Source organism: Eleutherodactylus coqui, chromosome 13 (assembly GCF_035609145.1).
Source record: "Eleutherodactylus coqui strain aEleCoq1 chromosome 13, aEleCoq1.hap1, whole genome shotgun sequence".
NCBI lineage: Eukaryota > Metazoa > Chordata > Amphibia > Anura > Eleutherodactylidae > Eleutherodactylus > Eleutherodactylus coqui.
Genome location: NC_089849.1, coordinates 95,645,493 through 95,659,343, shown reverse-complemented (window position 1 = coordinate 95,659,343; position 13,851 = coordinate 95,645,493).

The following is a 13,851-nucleotide window of genomic DNA, read 5'->3' as shown; positions in this document are numbered from 1 at the left end:
AAAGAAGGGGCACCAAAAAATATTTTGCCCAGGGTACCATCTAACCTAACGCTGCCCCACATGTATGTTATTGCTTATTAAGGGGTTAGATAAGTTTGAACCCATTTTCTAAGATTTACATAGAAGAATGGCACTTGGACCATAGAACAGTGACTTACTGACACTTGGTGGACAGTCAATTACAGGCTGATACTTGGGCTACAGAACAACGACTTACTGACATCTGGGGTGAAAGTTCGGATAAACTAAGACTTGGACTGCAGAACAATTGCTCGCACACTGACGGTGTTGGGCGGTTCGCAGGAGTCAGTTGCTGTCTCTTTGCCAGGAAAATTTATAAATAAATTGGCAACTGGGCGTTATCATTCGGGCCCAAACTGGTAACACCCAGTTGACAATTTATTCATAAATTTCCTGAAGCAATAACAAAGGAAAGACTTAAAGTGGCAGTTTAGGAAATGATTACCAAGAGTCGTTATTTTATAGGGAATACAACTAGAGATGAGCGAACGTACTCGTTTAGGGCGATTTCGCAATCGAGCATCGCTTTTTTCGAGTAACTGACTACTCGGGCGAAAAGATTCAGGGGGCGCCTGGGGGGCAGCGTGGTGGAGCGGAGGGTAGCAGTGGGGAGCAGTGGGGAGCTCTCTCTCTTTCTCCCCCCCCCACTCCCTTCTGCAACCCCCTGCTCACCCCCATCGCCCCCTGAATCTTTTCGCCTGAGTAGTCAGTTACTCGAAAAAAGCGATGCTCGATTGCGAAATCGCCCTAAACTAGTACGTTCGCTCATCTCTAAATACAACGTTTTACTAAAACAGACATGTCAGGAGTGACGACATCTTCTCATTAAGTTACTTTGATAGTGGATTATCAGCATATCTAAATTAGTTTTCCTTTTTTTGTAATCGCAGAAAGCCTGATCCACAGATTATTAGACTCTTTCCCAGTAATGGCTGCTCTCTTCTCAGGTTCCCACATATTTTTTTTTTTAGATTTTCTCTATCGTCCAGAGACAACATAGTCACCAAAAATTATTATTTTTTAATCTTTTTTTTTCTACAGAAAGAGGACAAGAAATAACACTCTGAAAAGGAACCATTATATTAAATTGTACACTTCCTCGTCTCTTTGGGATATTTGACCTTTTTGTTCCCGAGCTTGAAAAGTATCTACATTTAAACATCCACCCACTCGCTCACTTTGTGCGGCACCCGCTGACAATGTGTAGAGGGAAGAAATCTTGTGTTTAATACCTTCTCCATTGATTGACAGAGGTAACATTTAATTCACCGCTGCCCGATCTGCACCTGAGAGGGAACAAATTAAACTGTTCAGGGGCAACCATTAATTAATGCAAAGCTTTTCCAACATCAAAATAACAGTGGCGGCCATTTTTTTTCGTTTTTTTATTTTCTTAGAAACCTTTCTTTAGGCTTTAGGTATAAAAATAACTTATTTCGGGGGTCTTAACACAAAGACAATGGAAAACTCCAGTGGTGAGATGTTGCTAGGCGACATAAATATTAGAGAAGACTCACTGCATACAGATGAATACAAGTTCTTATAGAACCTATTAACGGATCTGTATGCAGTAAGCTCATAAGAGCCCCTAGTGGTTATTGCAGGTACAGTAGCTTGAATTTTATCATGTAATTCTATGTCTATGTGATGGGACACAGGAAATTGGGGATAAAGCAGACATTACCAAGGCTTGTGGGAGTAACCGTGATAATATAAAGATGGAATTGCTGATCTTTGAAATTCGTTTGTCACTGGTCATTACCAATAAAAACATGTAAAGGGGGGATACCATCTCTGTGAACCTCTGAGAACTACTATACAGTCTATCCTAAAAATTTACTATCTATATTAAATGCTCATAAAACCACTTTCTCACATTACAGAAAGATAAGTGTAACACCCCAGAGTTGGGATCCCATAGCATTGCTATTGCTACCTCATGTAAAGTGTGTATATATATATATATATATATATATATATATATATATATATATATATATATATATCTGTAAATATGTGAAATTGTGTATGTACTATTTGAATTGGTCCATTATGGGTTAACTTTTGGTGTTCCTGCCACCTAGCATGGTATGATTTTGTAGAATACACCCTAACCTGCTCTCAAACCTGCCAGTCAGCCGTAGCTAGCCTGGGATTGGGTAGACTGATTTTCCCTAGCTCAGGGTAGGTGTAGAGGGACAGTATAAAAGGTGCAGAGTGGGCGGGGTTAGGGAGTTCCATCTAGAAGTCTACCCAGCTCAGAAGAGTCTGAAGGAGACTGGAGAGAACGGGAAAGTCAGTGCGGTGGGAAGAAACACCTAAAGTGTGAGTACGAAATCAAGTTTATGCCGGAGTTTCAGTAGGAGAGAGAAACAGAAACAAGCAGTGTTAGGCCAGCAAGCAAGTCACCGGATAACCCTTTACAGTCAAAATCAGCTAATTGAATTTATAGTGAAGGGTGCACGTGGATTCTGTGATCTATATAATATTAACATAATGGCAATGGGGTAACTGCTATTGGGACAAAAAAACTATCCTAAATAAAGTTTGGAATTGTTTTTCATCTAAAGTCTGCTTCCTGAAGTGCTTCCCATCACCTACAACAACTGCATTAATGTATCACAGGACACTACAGGAGTGCAAGAACTACTGCCCCCATTTTCTGTTTATTTCTTCACTTTTTATATTTATTATTTTTGTTCAGAATGGGTTCTTACTAGAGATGAGCGAACGTACTCGTCCGAGCTTGATACTCGTTCGAGTATTAGCGTGTTCGAGATGCTCGTTACTAGAGGCGAGTACCACGCGATGTTCGAGTTACTTTCACTTTCATCTCTGAGACGTTAGCGCGCTTTTCTGGCCAATAGAAAGACAGGGAAGGCATTACAACTTCCCCCTGCGACGTTCAAGCCCTATACCACCCCCCTGCAGTGAGTGGCTGGCGAGATCAGGTGTCACCCGAGTATATAAATCGGCCCCTCCCGCGGCTCGCCACAGATGCATTCTGACAGAGATCAGGGAAAGTGCTGCTGGTGTCGGAGCTGCTATAGGGAGAGCGTTAGGAGTTATTTTAGGCTTCAAGAAACCCAATGGTCCTTCTTAGGGCCACATCTGACCGTGTGCAGTACTGTTGAGGCTGCTTTTAGCAGTGTTGCACAATTTTTGTTTTTGTATATCGGCCGTGCAGAGCATTGCGTCCGCAGTCTGCAGTCATTGTACAGAGTATAGGGCCAGTACTGGTGAGGCAGGGAAAGAGATATTCAGGCTATATAGGCAGTGGGCTTTTTCCAAAAAATTGGGGGAAAATACTATATGGGCTGCCTGTGACCGTCTTCAGTTTACTGCGTGTCTGCTGGGGGTAGTAGTCCTAATTAATACGCAGCTAAGCGTTACAGCAGGCTTGCGCAAAATTGTTTCCTGGATCTGCTGTCTCTGTTACATCAGCGCTGTCATCCCGCCAGAGGGAAAGAGTATACATAATATTATACACTGCCTGCAGTATCTATCTGCTGGGGGTAGTAGTCCTAATTAATATGCAGCTAAGCGTTACAGCAGGCTTGCGCAAAATTGTTTCCTGGATCTGCTATCTCTCTTACATGATCGCCGTCATCCCGCCAGAGGGAAACAGTATACATAATATTATACGCTGCCTACAGTATCTATCTGCTGGGGGTAGCAGTCGTAATTAATACGCAGCTAAGCGTTACAGCAGGCTTGCGCAAAATTGTTTCCTGGATCTGCTGTCTCTGTTACATGATCGCCGTCATCCCGCCAGAGGGAAAGAGTATACATAATATTATAGCTGCCTACAGTATCTATCTGCTGGGGGTAGTAGTCCTAATTAATACGCAGCTAAGCGTTACAGAAGGTTTGCGCAAAATTGTTTCCTGGATCTGCTGTCTCTGTTACATGATCGCCGTCATCCCGCCAGAGGGAAAGAGTATACATAATATTATACGCTGCCTACAGTATCTATCTGCTGGGGGTAGCAGTCGTAATTAATACGCAGCTAAGCGTTACAGCAGGCTTGCGCAAAATTGTTTCCTGTATCTGCTGTCTCTGTTACATGATCGCCGTCATCCCGCCAGAGGAAAGAGTATACATAATATTATACGCTGCCTACAGTATCTATCTGCTGGGGGTAGTAGTCGTAATTAATATGCAGCTAAGCGTTACAGCAGGCTTGTGCAAAATTGTTTCCTGGATCTGCTGTCTCTGTTACATGATCGCCGTCATCCCGCCAGAGGGAAACAGTATACATAATATTATACGCTGCCTACAGTATCTATCTGCTGGGGGTAGTAGTCGTAATTAATACGCAGCTAAGCGTTACAGCAGGCTTGCGCAAAATTGTTTCCTGGATCTGCTGTCTCTGTTACATTATCGCCGTCATCCCGCCAGAGGGAAAGAGTATACATAATATTATACGCTGCCTACAGTATCTATCTGCTGGGGGTAGTAGTCCTAATTAATACGCAGCTAAGCGTTACAGAAGGCTTGCGCAAAATTGTTTCCTGGATCTGCTGTCTCTGTTACATCAGCGCTGTCATCCCGCCAGAGGGAAAGAGTATACATAATATTATACGCTGCCTACAGTATCTGTCTGCTGTATCAGCTCAGCATTTTAAAAAAATAGAAGCAAAATACTTAAGGCCTACTACTGGCCTTTGGCCACTTGACTGCTTCTGCGCTGTGAATTCCACTAGCTCAGTCATACGCACCTACGTCTCACTACAGGCGTGCGCAAAATTGTTTCCTGGCTCTGCTGTGCGTTCCGTAAGGGAAGTCAGCCTCCAACCACAGGCCAATAAGCGGCACATTTATTTACAGCGTTCTGTTTCTGCACTACTGGTAATACAGCATGCTGAGGGGTAGGGGTAGGCCTAGAGGACGTGGACGCGGGTGAGGACGCGGAGGCCCAAGTCAGGGTGTGGCACAGGCCGAGCTCCAGATCCAGGTGTATCGCAGCCGACTGCTGCGGGATTAGGAGAGAGGCACGTTTCTGGCGTCCCCACATTCATCTCACAATTAATGGGTCCACGCGGTAGACCTTTATTAGAAAATGAGCAGTGTGAGCAGGTCCTGTCGTGGATGGCAGAAAGTGCATCCAGCAATCTATCGTCCACCCAGAATTCTGCGCCGTCCACTGCTGCAACTCTGAATCCTCTGGCTGCTGCTCCTCCTTCCTCCCAGCCTCCTCACTCCATTACAATGACACATTCTGAGGAGCAGGCAGACTCCCAGGAACTGTTCCTGGGTCCCTGCCCAGAATGGCCAGCAATGGTTCCTCTCCCACCGGAGGAGTTTGTCGTGACCGATGCCCTACCTTTGGAAAGTTCCCGGGGTCCGGGGGATGAGGCTGGGGACTTCCGGCAACTGTCTCAAGAGCTTTCAGTGGATGAGGAGGACGATGACGATGAGACACAGTTGTCTATCACTCAGGTAGTAGTAATTGGAGTAAGTCCGAGGGAGGAGCACACAGAGGATTCGGAGGAAGAGCAGCAGGATGATGAGGTGACTGACCCCACCTGGTTTGCTACGCCTACTGAGGACAGGTCTTCAGAGGGGGAGGCAAGTGCAGCAGCAGGGCAGGTTGGAAGAGGCAGTGCGGTGGCCATGGGTAGAGGCAGGGCCAGACCGAGTAATCCACCAACTGTTTCCAAAAGCGCCCCCTCGCGCCATGCCACCCTGCAGAGGCCGAGGTGCTCAAAGGTCTGGCAGATTTTCACTGAGAGTGCAGACGACCGACGAACTGTGGTGTGCAACCTTTGTCGTGCCAAGATCAGCCGGGGAGCCACCACCACCAGCATGCGCAGACATATGATGGCCAAGCACCCCACAAGGTGGGACGAAAGCCGTTCACCGCCTTCGGTTTGCACCGCTGCCTCTCCCCCTGTGCCCCAACCTGCCACTGAGATCCAACCCCCCTCTCAGGACACAGGCACTACCGTCTCCTGGCCTGCACCCACACCCTCACCTCCGCTGTGCTCGGCCCCATCCACCAATGTCTCTCAGCGTACCGTCCAGCCGTCGCTAGTGCAAGTGTTGGAGCGCAAGCGCAAGTACGCCGCCACGCACCCGCACACTCAAGCGTTAAACGTGCACATAGCCAAATTGATCAGCCTGGAGATGCTGCCGTATAGGGTTGTGGAAACGGAGGCTTTCAAAGGTATGATGGTGGCGGCGGCCCCGCGCTACTCAGTTCCCAGTCGCCACTACTTTTCCCGATGTGCCGTCCCAGCCCTGCACGACCACGTCTCCCGCAACATTGTACGCGCCCTCACCAACGCGGTTACTGGCAAGGTCCACTTAACAACAGACACGTGGACAAGCACAGGCGGGCAGGGCCACTATATCTCCCTGACGGCACATTGGGTGAATTTAGTGGAGGCTGGAACAGAGTCAGAGCCTGGGACCGCTCACATCCTACCCACCCCCCAGAATTGGGGGCCCCAGCTCGGTGGTGGTATCTGCGGCGGTGTATGCTTCCTCCACTAAACCACCCTCCTCCTCCTCCTACGCAACCTCTGTCTCGCAATCAAGATGTGTCAGCAGCAGCACGCGCCAGCAGTCGGTATCGCGCGGCGTGGCAGCACAGCGGTGGGCAAGCGTCAGCAGGCCGTGCTGAAACTACTCAGCTTAGGAGATAAGAGGCACACGGCCCACGAACTGCTGCAGGGTCTGACAGAGCAGACCGACCGCTGGCTTGCGCCGCTGAGCCTCCAACCGGGCATGGTCGTGTGTGACAACGGCCGTAACCTGGTGGCGGCTCTGCAGCTCGGCAGCCTCTTGAACGTGCCATGCCTGGCCCACGTCTTTAATTTGGTGGTTCAGCTCTTTCTGAAAAGCTACCCACGCTTGTCAGACCTGCTCGGAAAGGTGCGCCGGATCTGCGCACATTTCCGCAAGTCCCACACGGACGCTGCCACCCTGCGCACCCTGCAACATCAGTTTCATCTGCCAGTGCACCGACTGCTGTGCGACGTGCCCACACGGTGGAACTCTACGCTCCACATGTTGGCCAGGCTCTATGAGCAGCGTAGAGCTATAGTGGAATACTAACTCCAACATGGGCGGCGCAGTGGGAGTCAGCCTCCTCAATTCTTTACAGAAGAGGGGGCCTGGTTGGCAGACATCTGCCAGGTCCTTGGAAACTTTGAGGAGTCTACCCAGATGGTGAGCGGCGATGCTGCAATCATTAGCATCACCATTCCTCTGCTATGCCTCTTGAGATGTTCCCTGCAAAGCATAAAGGCAGACGCTTTGCGCTCGGAAACAGAGGCGGGGGAAGACAGTATGTCGCTGGATAGTCAGAGCACCCTACTGTCTATATCTCAGCGCGTTGAGGAGGAGGAGGAGGAGCATGAGGAGGATGAGGAGGAGGGGGAAGAGACAGCTTGGCCCAATGCTGAGGGTACCCATGCTGCTTGCCTGTCATCCTTTCAGCGTGTATGGCCTGAGGAGGAGGAGGAGGATCCTGAAAGTGATCTTTCTAGTGCGGAAAGCCATGTGTTGCGTACAGGTACCCTGGCACACATGGCTGACTTCATGTTAGGATGCCTTTCTCGTGACCCTCGCGTTACACGCATTCTGGCCACTACGGATTACTGGGTGTACACACTGCTCGACCCACGGTATAAGGAGAACCTTTCCACTCTCATACCCGAACAGGAAAGGGGTTCGAGAGTGATGCTATACCACAGGACCCTGGCTGACAAACTGATGGTAAAATTCCCATCCGACAGCGCTAGTGGCTGAAGGCGCAGTTCCGAGGGCCAGGTAGCAGAGGAGGCGCAGAGATCAGGCAGCATGTACAGCACAGGCAGGGGAACACTCTCTAAGGCCTTTGACAGCTTTCTGGCTCCCCAGCAAGACTGTGTTACGGCTTCCCAGTCAAGGCTGAGTCGGCGGGAGCACTGTGAAAAGGATGGTGAGGGAGTACGTAGCCGATCGCACGACCGTCCTCGGTGACGCCTCTGCCCCCTACAACTACTGGGTGTCGAAGCTGGACACGTGGCCTGAACTCGCGCTGTATGCCCTGGAGGTGCTTGCTTGTCCTGCGGCTAGCGTATTGTCAGAGAGGGTGTTTAGTGCGGCTGGGGGAATCATCACAGATAAGCGTACCTGCCTGTCAACCGATAGTGCCGACAGGCTTACACTCATCAAGATGAACAAAGCCTGGATTTCCCCAGACTTTTCTTCTCCACCAGAGGACAGCAGCGATACCTAAGCAATACGTAGGCTGCACCCGCGGATGGAAGCATTGTTCTCTATCACCATCAAAAACGTGGACCTTTTAGCTTCATCAATCTGTGTATAATATTCCTCCTCCTGCTCCTCCTCCTGAAACCTGACGTAATCACGCCGAACGGGTAATTTTTCTTAGGCCCACAAGGCTCAGTCATATAATTTTTGTAAACTATTTTTATACGTTTCAATGCTCATTAAAGCGTTGAAACTTTCACCTGAACCAATTTTTATTTTAACTGGGCTGCCTCCAGGCCTAGTTACAAATTAAGCCACATTAACCAAAGCGATTAATGGTTTTCACCTGCCCTTTTGGTTGGCCATGGGCAATTTTTCTGACGTACATTAGTACTGTTGGTACACCAATTTTTTGGGGCCCTCGCCTACAGTGTAATCCAATTATTTTTTTGCCCACCTGCATTAAAGCTGACGTTACATCAGCTGTGCTGGGCACTGCAATGGGATATATTTATGTACCGCCGGTGGGTTCCAGGGAGCCACCCATGCTGTGGGTCCACAGGGTGTTGTAACTGCATGTGTCTACTTCTAAAGAACCCCAGTCTGACTGGGGCATGCAGTGTGGGCCAAAGCTCACCTGCATTTAATCGGACGTTACCTCAGCTGTGATGGACACTGCAATGGGATACATTTATGTACAGCCGGTGGGTTCCAGGGAGCCACCCATGCTGTGGGTCCACAGGGAGTTGTAACTGCATGTGTCTACTTCTAAAGAACCCCAGTCTGACTGGGACATGCAGTGTGGGCCGAAGCCCACCTGCATTTAATCGGACGTTACCTCAGCTGTGATGGGCACTGCAATGGGATATATTTATGTACCGCCGGTGGCTTCCTGGCACCCACCCATGCTGTCGGTCCACACGGAGTTGTAACTGCATGTGTCCACTTCTAAAGAACCCCAGTCTGACTGGGGCATGCAGTGTGGGCCGAAGCCCACCTGCATTTAACATGACATTACCTCAGCTGTGATGGGCAATGCAATGGGATATATTTATGTACCGCCGGTGGCTTCCTGGCACCCACCCATGCTGTCGGTCCACACAGAGTTGTAACTGCATGTGTCCACTTCTAAAGAACCCCAGTCTGACTGGGGCATGCAGTGTGGGCCGAAGCCCACCTGCATTTAATCGGACGTTACCTCAGCTGTGATGGGCACTGCAATGGGATACATTTATGTACAGCCGGTGGGTTCCAGGGAGCCACCCATGCTGTGGGTGCACACGGAATTCCCATTGCGGAGTTGTACCTGCCTGTGACTATTTATAAAAAAACGTGGTCTGACTGGGGCATGCAGACACCTTGACAGAATGAATAGTGTGAGGCACATAGGTTCCCCATTGCTATGCCCACGTGTGCAGCTCCTGATGGCGGTGGCACAGGATTATATTTCTCATTGCTTCTGTACAGCATTGTGGGCTATCGCCCCGCCCCTTTTAAAGAGGGTCGCTGCCTAGCCGTGCCAACCCTCTGCAGTGTGTGCCTGCGGTTCCTCGTCATGGCAGACGCACTTATAAATAGACATGAGGGTGGCGTGGCATGAGAGCAGCTGAAGGCTGCGCAGGGACACTTTGGTGTGCGCTGTGGACACTGCGTCGTGCGGGGGGGGGGGGGGGGGTTGGGCAGCATGTAACCCAGGAGAAGTGGCAGCGGAGTGTCATGCAGGCAGTGATTGTGCTTTGTTGGAGGTAGTGTGGTGCTTAGCTAAGGTATGCATTGCTAATGAGGGCTTTTCAGAAGTAAAAGTTGTTGGGAGGGGGGGGGGCCCACTCTTGCCGCTATTGTGGCTTAATAGTGGGACCTGGGAACTTGAGATGCAGCCCAACATGTAGCCCCTCGCCTGCCCTTTCCGTTGCTGTGTCGTTCCCATCACTTTCTTGAATTGCCCAGATTTTCACAAATGGAAACCTTAGCGAGCATCGGCGATATACAAAAATGCTCGAGTCGCCCATTGACTTCAATGGGGTTCATTACTCGAAACGAACCCTCGAGCATCGCTTAAATTTCGTCCCGAGTAACGAGCACCCGAGCATTTTGGTGCTCGCTCATCTCTAGTTCTTACCCATATACGGACTGACGTCATGACAACTAAAATTTTTCCCCATCTGACTCCGCGAGTAGCAGGCCATAACAGCTGCCTACAGTTTATTTCATTTTATTATACGTTTACCACTGGTCTAGCTTGACCCTAAAACCGACATTTTTCTACTCGGTCCAGAAGAGCAGCAGAGCCACTGTGACTACTATCTCATTGCCCCTTGTTGATTCATACCTCCTACGTCTTTTTCCTCCAGTATTTTGCACCGGATCTGCGGAAAAAACTCCAACTGGATGTTTCAATGCAAATGTGAAGCCATCCTCTGTGATCTCCAAGCACTGGAAACACTCCCAACAACCACACATTCAGGGTGTCCTTACCCATGTTAATACCACTTGCGTCATTGAAAAGATGTAGCTACGGTTTTGCATATTGTGGGAAACGTGGATGAACAGTTCCTATATTTTCACTTAATTACTTATGCTGTAGCAGATCACAAGCCGTCACGGTCCCGTTCTTGTTAACTGGTTTAACTGTTATAAATTCTCTATTTAAGGTGTTTTTTTCTTTGCAAAATAGATTCCTAATGGAGCCAAAATCAATCAAGATTTGTACTCAATGTTAACATCTGTATAATTACAATACACTGGCATACAGGATGGAAGGTCGTATACACTGTTTGACTTTGTAAGACTTTGTATTCTCTATTTTGAAAACCCAATAAAAATTCTTGGATTAAAAAAAAAAATAGCTGAGAAGTGTCGCCCCCCAATCAGCCACTGTGCAGTAAACTATAATATATCTCCGCTTAAATGATGCTGTATTGCAGTTCATAAGCTGAATGGACCTTTGTTAAGAACAATGGTCCAGAAGTCAGTCCCTCGGTAGTAATAATGTTATGGTATATCCTAAGAAAGAGCCATAACAATTCAAAATGGAAGTCAAACTACCATCGACCACTTGTCCATTACATGTATGTTTGTGTGTGAGTGCTTCTCATGCTACGCCCCTAGTGATGTCATCACTCCGCACCTGGTGACGTCATCGCAGGTCCTACAACATATATAAAACACAAAGCCTGACCAACACAAGATCAACACTGTTAGGGCTCTTGGAAGGGAAGGACAAAAATAACAAAATGAGAATACAGCCAAAGCGTTATTATCTCAGACACAACTCAGCGGTTCTGACAGAAGACACCATACTACCACCACAGAGATCTGGTGGACCTGCGGTGATGTCACTGTTTTGGGAGAAGCTATTGTGTAGTTTCGTAAAATAGATCCGGTGGGCTGAAGAACCTGTGGTGACGTTACTGCTGTTGGAGGAGCCATTGTGCAGTTGGGTAGAAAATATTGTATACTTGATAAGCCAACAGCAGCTACCAGGACCTGTGATGATGTCACCATCATGTGATAACCTGTGAGGGTGGAGTCAGGGATCAAATGACGAGGGGCTGATCACTGTATCCAGGTGTCTACTGAGCTGGTGATGCCTGGAAATCAGCATGGATGTACTACAGCTATGTGTGTGATGTGTGTGAATCAGGATGGATGTAGTAGAGCTGTGTGTGTGATGTGTGAGGATCATAATGGATGTACCATGTAGCACAGCTGTGTGGCACATTGCGCCACCAGCAACACTGGTACTATAATTTCCTAATAATTACTAGTAGTTATATAAATGTGAGTTAACACTCATGATGAAATTAAGCTTTTTTAATATAAAAAAGTGCATGTCAATAAGATGTTTTCACGTTGCACTATTCTTCCCCATCTTGAAAAAAGTCCTAGAAGTGATTTTACACCCTGGCCTCCATGTGAAGGAGCGTCAAAGCTCAGAGATCTGAGGGCTGGTGTCCATCTGTCCATACATACCCACCAGGAAGCCTCTGTGCAGAAGGATAGCTGCATGCTCTGCGGAGACAGGACAAGAGACATAGAGACAAATATAAGCGCATTCTGTCTGGAACCATAGCCAGCAAGTTAAGCACGCTCTCGAAATGTTTCTGCATCAAAATGGGTTTCCCTATTTCATTTCCCTGTCCTAGATTTTAGCACCCCATAGGGACGATCTGATATTCAGTTTCTATGCTCCCCTCTCTCAAAAGACAAGAAAATGGGCTCTTGCTCCTCTTCATCTCAGATAGGAGGGGGATATGGGTGCTGTGTCCAATAAGGACTGGGACAGGGCCATCGCGTTCCCTACGGAGGCGTCTTAACCCTTTCCAATCCAATTTGTATCCTGGTTTTCCTAGGGGGCTTACTTTTTTTCTGCCATTATAAAATGGCGCTATCTGCTGGCTAAAGCCAGTACTGCATGAGGTGACTTGTTTGATAGGCTCCGACCGAAGAGAGGCTGGCAATATAGAATAAGAGAACCCTGACGGACGTCTTCCAACATCGGAGCTGTACAGCCTTAAATCATAATGTCTTAAGACGTCAGACAGTGGATTGGAAAGGGTTAAAATACAATAAAAGATCTATTTAGCTGTATATTTTACATAGGGCTTACTATTACATCACTCAGCTTAGTAGATTTTGGCCCAATTACTTATATGAATGTCCTAAGCATCACCCCGGGTACTTTCTCTCACCTCCTCTGGTCCTGTCCACAGGTGTATGGCTTCTAGGAGCAGGCCTTTAACTCCTTAATGTTGAAATGGGTTTCTCGGTGCTCAAAGGCCTCTCTTGTACCCCTTTAATCAGTGCGTAATTGTAAACCTATAAATTTAAAGATAGCAGTGTCATATCATTTTACAGATCTAATCTATATGTAACATTGAGTAGTTTGGGAAATACTTTACTTAAGGACCCAAGCACACATCTGTATTATGGTTTTGTGCTGTATGAAACTGTAATACAGAGATGATAGATTGTTATTAATATGGAAGCAGAGGTATTGTCTGCATGCCACGATATTATATACGTATTCTCCCCTACAAATGTTGCTTCTACGGAGAATATGAGAGAGAATATGCTATACTGTAGCACATGGGCAACTTACACCCCTGTAATGCTGAACAGTAGGGACTGCTTTGTCTTTGTGATGGGTCTGTATGGGCGTGGAGGACCCCCATTGCTTATTGTGTGAGCTTACAGTAACTGTATATATGATTGTATAAGAAAAGGATTCCAGCAATCAAATATAAGTATTTCTAAAAAATATATTTGATCGTGTTATGTTATTTAAGTTATCTGTTTTTAGTATGTGTATTCCACCCATTGCAGTGGTTATGTGATGGGGACCTGTTTTCACTAATATAATGGTTCCCAGTAGAGGTCCTAGGGAGAAGAGATCAGTTTATTCCATTGAAAGTTATTTGTAACAGAGACAGTGCCTTAGAGACCTATTACTACAGAACTTAATGTTAAAATAACCACTTAATATAGGTGATACTCAAGAGGTATCTCAGCCCTATCAATCAGCTATGCCTAATTATTATTCGAAGCATCAGAGAAGACAATGAAAAACACTCAAATGATGTTTCAAATCTCTTCTGTTTTATTTTTCCCATGCAAGACATTATA